At 36.4% G+C, this 8,646-nt stretch overlaps 1 pseudogene; it reads right to left on the bottom strand.

Moving 5' to 3' along the window:
- Nucleotides 1-408: 408 nt before the first annotated feature.
- Nucleotides 409-1,199, bottom strand: LOC119505622 (annotated as a pseudogene).
- Nucleotides 1,200-8,646: the final 7,447 nt, after the last annotated feature.

Genomic DNA, 8,646 nt, shown 5'->3' with positions numbered 1-8,646 from the left:
GCTAGAAACCATTTGGTAAAATTCTGCATCCTTTCATCACAAACACTTATCAATCTGGTAGTACAAAGAGATATTTTAAAGACAATATATAATAATGGTTTTTTTTTTGAAATTGAGATAACTTGATTTAAATTGAAAACATTCTTAAAACTGCATTTAGAATCAATACCCTTTTGTTAGAAAAATCATGAGTATTTCTAGGTAAGGCAGAAATATTTCTAGGTTAACAGGATGAGATTTGACTTTATTCTTTAAACTGTAGAGTATAGAGAAAAAAATAGGTTATTTACAGAAAACAATATCTACATATGTACCCAGAGGTACAAATTTGGTGACAGAAAAGACATACCGGCATCTCAGAAGCAGTTCACAAAGAACTTTGTTTTCTTTTCTTGAATTTACGTATATCTAAGATCCTTCTTCATCCTCGGTCTTGGGAGCCAAATAGTACTTTAAATGTCCCATATCAGCAATTTTATATTCTATAACAAGAGATACATCTGCAAACATACTAAGTGTTACTGTAGGAGAGAGTGGAGTGGCTTTTGTAAAGAATTTCAGGTACCTCAGTGCAAAAGTCAGCTGAACTGGCTCATTCATGTCTATGGTGACAACTTCCTCCTCTTTATTGACATTACTCATTTGTGACAACTTAATGTTTCCAAGTTTCCCCATTTGCAGAAAATTTCAGTCCATCTTTTGCACAGGAGATTACAACAGCATTGCAATATGACTGAGATCTCGGCAAATACGTGCAAATTCACCAGAAGGCATCTTGACTACACAGCTGTACTCCTGTTCTGGAATTCCAAGTTGTTCAACATCTAAATCCATTAACTTCATTTCATAGTCTGAAACCTTTTCTTGATTCGCTGCTTCAAATGCTAGCACCAAAGTGTCAGCATTACCTTCGGCCCTTAGCGTAATGATGTCTTCATTGCCAGCACATTTTATTATTTGGAACATGCTATGAGGTTCATGCCAATGGCCAAATTACGGTCGCAGCGGTATGTGTCAAAGCCTTCAGAGCGCAGGGTGAATTGCACCAAGGAGACATGGGACGAGTCCATACTCTGCAGGTTCACACTGCTTGAGCTGATGTCCCAGCAGGCCTCGTTGATGAGGTCATTGATGAGGTCCTTGAACTCCTCCAACACCTTCTTCAGGATGGAGCCCTGGACCAGGTGTGCCTGGAACATGGTGGTGGAATCTCAATGATGCAGTTACAGGAGAGTGAGAAGAAGGATGTTCCTGTAGGCTTTGGCTTGACAGGATCCAAGCGAGTGGGCAAATGCAGTTGGGACAGCGGAGAAGCACCATAATAATGTTTTATAATAATATAATTTTTATATAATCATTATATATAATATATTACATATTTATATTATATATTATTTTATAAAATTATTATATATTTTTATATAATATATTATTATGCAATGTAAAAATATAATTTTTTAATAATATAAAGCATGCAGTAGCTTTATAGTATTAGCCAAATATTAGAAATATTCCTAACAAAATAAGGAAAAAGTGTCTAATACCACCACTTTGACTTTGGCTTTTGTTTATTTTCCAAGAAAGTTCAATACTAGTGGTTTGGAAGAATCCTGCTACAACTTTCCTTAATAGGATTTAACTGGAACTCACCACAACTTACACAATTCAAGAGCAATGATATTTAATACCCATTATGCGATGGAGGCCTGGATGATTTGTTGGGAATGCAGAGGTTTTTTTTCTTCTTGGCTTGAGAGAAGAGCAACTTTTATATTAATGAATGTTTCTCAAAATGCAGCTTCCCCTGCAGGCTGGGAAGGCTTGGTTGTCCAGCACTCCTGACCTAAATCCTTACTCTTTGGCTGACCTGGAAGTTGGAATTCTGAAGGGGTAAGAGGCAGTAAGAAGTAGACCTATTGAAACCATGCTCATCTTTTCCAGAGCATTTTTTGTTTTACCTAACATATCCTCAGCCTCTGAAGGTGAGTGGGGGTTGTGCTCCTTTCTAACCACACCCATCTATGGGCAACTCGGTTCTCTGGAGACAATGTCCCTGTGTTATTCTTATTTTTTATGAGAGAAGTTGTATATTTATAGAAAAATCATGCAGAAAGTACAGGGTTTCCATATACCTCCTCTGACATGCAGTTTTCCCTATTATTACCATTTTGCATTAGTGTAGTAACTTTGTTACAAAGGATGAAACAGTATTATTATAATTATGCTATTAACTGTAGTCCATAGTTTACATTAGTGTTCACTGTGTGTGTAATACAGTTCTGTGGTTTTCAAAAAAATTGTATTGTGATAATATATATCCAACCTAAAATTTCCCATTCTAACCTCTTTTAAATATACAATTTAGTGGTGTTAATTACATTCACAATGTTGTACTACTGTCACCACCATCCATTTCCTAAACTTTCCCATCATCCCAGATACTCTACACCAATTAAGCATTAACTCCATTTTTCTACTTTCATTCCAGCCCCAGGTAAACAATATTATAGTTACTGACTCTGTGAATTTGCACAATCTAATTATTTCATATCAGCAAGATCAGACAACATTTGTCCTTTTGTGTCTGGGCTTATTTCATTCAATATGACGTCTTTGAGGTTCATCCATGTTGTCACATATATCCAAATTTCATTCCTTTTTATGGTTGAATAGTATTCCAGTGTATCCATCTACCACATTTGTTTATCCATTTATCTGTTGATGGACACTTAAGTTGCTTCCATCTTTTAGCAATTATGAATAATGTCGCCATGAACATTGGTGTGCAAATATCTGTTTCAGTCCCTGCTTTCAATTTCTTTAGGGATATGCCTAGAAGTGGGATTGTTGGGTCATTATAATTTTATGCTTAACTTTCTGAGGAACCACCAAACTGTCTTCCACAGCAGCTGCACCATTATTTTACATTGCCATTAACAATGAATGAATGTTCCTCTTTCTCCAAATCTTCTCCAGCACTTGAAATTTTCCACTTTTAGAAAACAGTAGCCATTCTAGTGAGTGTGAAATGATAATGGTTAAAAATACCTATGCATTGATGGATTATTTGTCATTGTTATGACTTCTGTAATTAAGAATAAGAGAATAATTTTATGTTAGCATAAATGATGAATTAAAAGGTGAATATTCGGGAAGTGTATATCTAGAAAGTTGTCAAAAGATATGGCTTTCTGAAAAGGGGTTTCATAACAAGAACAACAACAAAAACAATGGCAATGACAAAAGCAGGAAACAAAACTGTTATTTATTTAATGTGTACAGTATGTTAAGTGGGCATGGTATTATGTGTCTTACTTTTAATTCTCACAGAAATATAGAAAGTTTTTTTTATTTCCCCATTTTACAGATGAAGCTATTGAGGCACACAGAGGTTAAGTAATTTGCCCAAGGTACACAAATAATAAATGACAGAGCTTGGATTCAAATCCATGTTTGTTTCATTCTAACCCAAGGGTATACTTTCCAAGAAGGACTTATAAGAAATTGCTGGACCTCAAATCTCCTGAAACAAGAATTGTTTCAATGGACATGACCTGAAGAAATCAGAATACTAGTCAATAAGACATTCATCAAAGCCAGAATGACAAGACTCAAGTTAGAGGAATGGAGTGTCTGGATGGCTAAGAGAAACAGAGCTCTGATTTAACATAACACATTTCCACATTCAGCAAGGATTGTGCAAAATCCACAGCCTGTGTGTCAGAAATCTAGAGATTTTAAAGTGAGACATATTTTTGAAAGGGCAGTTCTTCAATTTACAGCAAGAGTTTTTTTTTCTGTTTTGCCACGAATCCAACAAAGGCCAGCTAATCCCGAATCTAACATCATAGGGAAACTATGTGTGCACATGAGGAGCTGTGTTTGTGCAATTAGCAATGATGTTTTGTGATTAGTTAGGATATAAAAGCAGAAATTCAGGGTCTGTAATATATTAGAATAGAAAATTGCCTTGTTCCAACTACAGGTTCAAAAATAGCTACTCAGGTGGTAGTTTATGCCAAAGAAGAACGGTAGAGAATTCTAAATTTTAAGGACCAAATATCATTGCATGCATTTTCAAGACAATATCTAATTGTCCTACTGTAATCAAAATGTTTTGAAAAATTCTATTGCGTGGTTTGGGGCTCATTACTCACTTCTACCTTCCAGATTCTAACAAATTAACAAATATGTGCAGAAGTCAGGAATTAAATACCTCCTTCATTGCTGATGAAGCTGAGTTGAAGAACTCATCTTGGATCCAATAAAAATGAGACTCTATTTTCTATTGGAATTGGGCTTACAAGACAGAGATGTACTGCCAGTGAACTGGTCACATTCACCAAAAGCAGACCAAAAAAATGTGCACCTCATGTATAGGATCCCACAGATAAGGGGCTGGAGAAGCCAGAAGATACTGACCCAATGAACTCCTGCCAATCTTCCCATTAGGAGCAATAAAGACACACAGAGAAAGGAAGATACTGACTTTCCTCTACTTGTGAGAGGGTATAAATCCATATTTTGTGGGATGAATCAAGAACACAATAGAGAGGGAGAGAAATTTTCTCCTCCTAGACTATGAAACATCCAGAGTTATCAAGTAAAAATATTAATTGATAATTCAAAGTATCAAATATTGTCTCTCCACATATTTATTTGGCTGCCTCTTGCATGCATGGCCTCTTGCTAATCATTGTGGGTAATATGCAGAAGTAGCAAACATGGCCTCTACTGTTGGAGACTTTCATCTCTAGGAATACAGGAAAAAGGTATTCACACATAAATATTTAATTCAGCCTTTAAATAATAACACAGTCATATCACAATGCACCAGGTATGATCAAAGAGAAAATAAATTTCACTGTGTCTGTATTGATGAGAAGTTTATGAATTCCAGGAAGGAAGATATAAGTGCTGACAAGGTAATTATGGTAATATTCATGGGGAAGTGCTTCCCTGGAGAAATCTATTCTTAAAGGACCATGCAAAATTGTAATAAGTTGAGACTGTTAAGTAGATAGTAAGTGATAGAGCAAGTATCTTAATTCAGGCTTTATGATTCTGAGTTCTTTCTACGGTGTTGTATCATGTTTATTATGATATTCCAGTGAGAACATTTCTGTGTGAGGGATTGGGAAGCTGCAATGCATCTTCTTTTCATTTGCAATAATTGGATTTTGCCTATGTTAATTAATTTTTTAAACTTAAGTTATTTCAACAGATCTATTGAGGTATAATTTATTACTTACCCCTCCACCCCCAAATACATCCATTTTTAAGTGTTACAAGTCAGCAATTTTGGTTGCTTTGAGTTTTGGGATCATCACCACAATCTAGTTTAGAACATTTCCATTACTCCCAAAATTTCCTTTATACCCATTTACAGTCAATCTGTTCCCACCCCAGCCTAAAGTGACCACTGATCTGCTTCATCTCTATAAATTTGCCTTTCATAGATATTTCATATAAATGCAACTTTGCAATGACTCTTTTGCATCTGCTCTTTTTTTTTATGAGATTCACTGAGCTTCTTGTTTATGTTGATTAACATTTCCCCATTAAATTTGTGAAGTTTTTAGTCATAAGTTCTTCAAATAAATTTTCATACCCCTTCTCTCGCCTCTCCTTTTGTGACTCCCATTATTATTACATTAATACACTTGTCATTGTCTCACAAGTTTCCAAGACTCTGTTCATTTTTTTTCAATCTTTTTTCTTCTCTTCATATTGATTAATTTCTATTAATCTATCTCTAAGTTCAGTGGATTTTTCTTCTGCCATCTCACATCTGCTGTTGAGCCCTTCTAATATAGTTTCTTTTTATTTACTTATTTTACAACTCCAGAATTCCCATTATTTCCATTTGGTTCTTTTATTATAAGTTCTATATATTTATTGAGAATCTCTATTTGTTGACACATTGTTGTCATACTTTAATTTAATTCTTTAAACTTGGTTTCTGTTAGTTCTATGAACATATTTTTTTATCATCATTTTATTGAGATATATTCACATACCACGCAGTCATACAAAACAAATCGTACTTTCGATTGTTTACAGTACCATTACATAGTTGTACATTCATCACCTAAATCAATCCCTGACACCTTCATTAGCACACACACAAAAATAACAAGAATAATAATTAGAGTGAAAAAGAGCAATTGAAGTAAAAAAGAACACTGGGTACCTTTGTCTGTTTCTTTCCTTCCCCTATTTTTCTACACATCCATCCATAAACTAGACAAAGTGGAGTGTGGTCCTTATGGCTTTCCCAATCCCATTGTCACCCCTCATAAGCTACATTTTTATACAACTGTCTTCGAGATTCATGGGTTCTGGGTTGTAGTTTGATAGTTTCAGGTATCCACCACCAGCTACCCCAATTCTTTAGAACCTAAAAAGGGTTGTCTAAAGTGTGCGTAAGAGTGCCCACCAGAGTGACCTCTTGGCTCCTTTTGGAATCTCTCTGCCACTGAAGCTCATTTCATTTCCTTTCACATCCCCCTTTTGGTCAAGAAGATGTTCTCCGTCCCACGATGCCGGGTCTACATTCCTCCCCGGGAGTCATATTCCACATTGCCAGGGAGATTCACTCCCCTGTGTGTCTGATCCCACGTAGGGGGGAGGGCAGTGATTTCACCTTTCAAGTTGGCTTAGCCAGAGAGAGAGGGCCACATCTGAGCAACAAAGAGGCATTCAGGAGGAGACTCTTAGGCACAAATATAGGGAGGCCTAGCCTCTCCTTTGCAGCAACCGTCTTCCCAAGGGTAAAACTTATGGTAGAGGGCTCAACCCATCAAACCACCAGTCCCCTATGTCTGTGGTCATGTTAGCAACCGTGGAGGTGGGGTAGGCGCATAAACCCTGCATTCTCCACAGGCTCCTCAAGGGGGCACTACATCTTTTTTTTTTCCTTGTTTTCCTTTTTTTTTTTTTTTTAACTTTCCCTTCTTTTTTAAATCAACTGTATGAAAAAAAAGTTAAAAAGAAAACAAACATACAATAAAAGAACATTTCAAAGAGACCATAACAAGGGAGTAAGAAAAAGACAACTAACCTAAGATAACTGCTTAACTTCCAACATGTTCCTACTTTACCCCAAGAAAGTTACCTAATATAGCAACATTTCTGTAAACTTGTTCCTACTATATCCATCAGAAATTAACAGACCATAGTCATTTCTGGGCATCCCCAGAACGTTAAATAGCTTATCTGTTCTTCTTGGATTATTGTTCCCCCTTCCTTAATTGCTCTCTACTGCTAGTTCCCCTACATTCTACATTATAAACCATTTGTTTTACATTTTTCAAAGTTCACATTAGTGGTAGCATATAATATTTCTCTTTTTGTGCCTGGCTTATTTCGCTCAGCATTATGTCTTCAAGGTTCATCCATGTTGTCATATGTTTCACGAGATCGTTCCTTCTTACTGCCGCGTAGTATTCCATCGTGTGTATATACCACATTTCATTTATCCACTCATCTGTTGAAGGACATTTGGGTTGTTTCCATCTCTTGGCAATTGTGAATAATGCTGCTATGAACATTGGTGTGCAGATATCTGTTCGTGTCACTGCTTTCCGATCTTCCGGGTATATACCGAGAAGTGCAATCGCTGGATCGAATGGTTAACTCTATATCTAGTTTTCTAAGGAACTGCCAGACTGACTTCCAGAGTGGCTGAACCATTATACAGTCCCACCAACAGTAAATAAGAGTTCCAATTTCTCCACATCCCCTCCAGCATTTGTAGTTTCCTGTTTGTTTAATGGCAGCCATTCTAACCGGTGTTAGATGGTATCTCATTATGGTCTTAATTTGCATCTCTCTAATAGCTAGTGAAGCTGAACATTTTTTCATGTGTTTCTTGGCCATTTGTATTTCCTCTTCAGAGAACTGTCTTTTCATATCTTTTGCCCATTTTATAATTGGGCTGTCTGTACTATTGTCATTGAGTTGTAGGATTTCTTTATATATGCAAGATATCAGTCTTTTGTCAGATACATGGTTTCCAAAAATTTTTTCCCATTGAGTTGGCTGCCTCTTTACCTTTTTGAGAAATTCCTTGAGGTGCAGAAACTTCTAAGCTTGAGGAGTTCCCATTTATCTATTTTCTCTTTTGTTGCTTGTGCTTTGGGTGTAAAGTCTAGGAAGTGGCCGCCTAATACAAGGTCTTGAAGATGTTTTCCTACATTATCTTCTAGGAGTTTTATGGTACTTTCTTTTATATTGAGATCTTTGGTCCATTTTGAGTTAATTTTTGTGTAGGGGGTGAGGTAGGGGTCCTCTTTCATTCTTTTGGATATGGATATCCAACTCTCCCAGCCCCATTTGTTGAAAAGACCATTATGGCTCAGTTCAGTGACTTTGGGGGCCTTATCAAAGATCAGTCGGCCATAGATCTGAGGGTCTATCTCTGAATTCTCAATTCGATTCCATTGATCTATATGTCTATCTTTGTGCCAGTACCATGCTGTTTTGGCAACTGTGGCTTTATAATAAGCTTCAAAGTCAGGGAGTGTAAGTCCTCCCACTTCGTTTTTCTTTTTTAGAGTGCCTTTAGCAATTCGAGGCATCTTCCCTTTCCAAATAAATTTGATAACTAGCTTTTCCAAGTCTGCAAAGTAGGTTGTTGGAATT

This window comes from Choloepus didactylus, chromosome 10 (assembly GCF_015220235.1).
Source record: "Choloepus didactylus isolate mChoDid1 chromosome 10, mChoDid1.pri, whole genome shotgun sequence".
NCBI classification, from domain to species: domain Eukaryota; kingdom Metazoa; phylum Chordata; class Mammalia; order Pilosa; family Megalonychidae; genus Choloepus; species Choloepus didactylus.
Note: the sequence above shows the minus strand (reverse complement) of the source record. Positions and strands in the feature narration are given on the sequence as shown.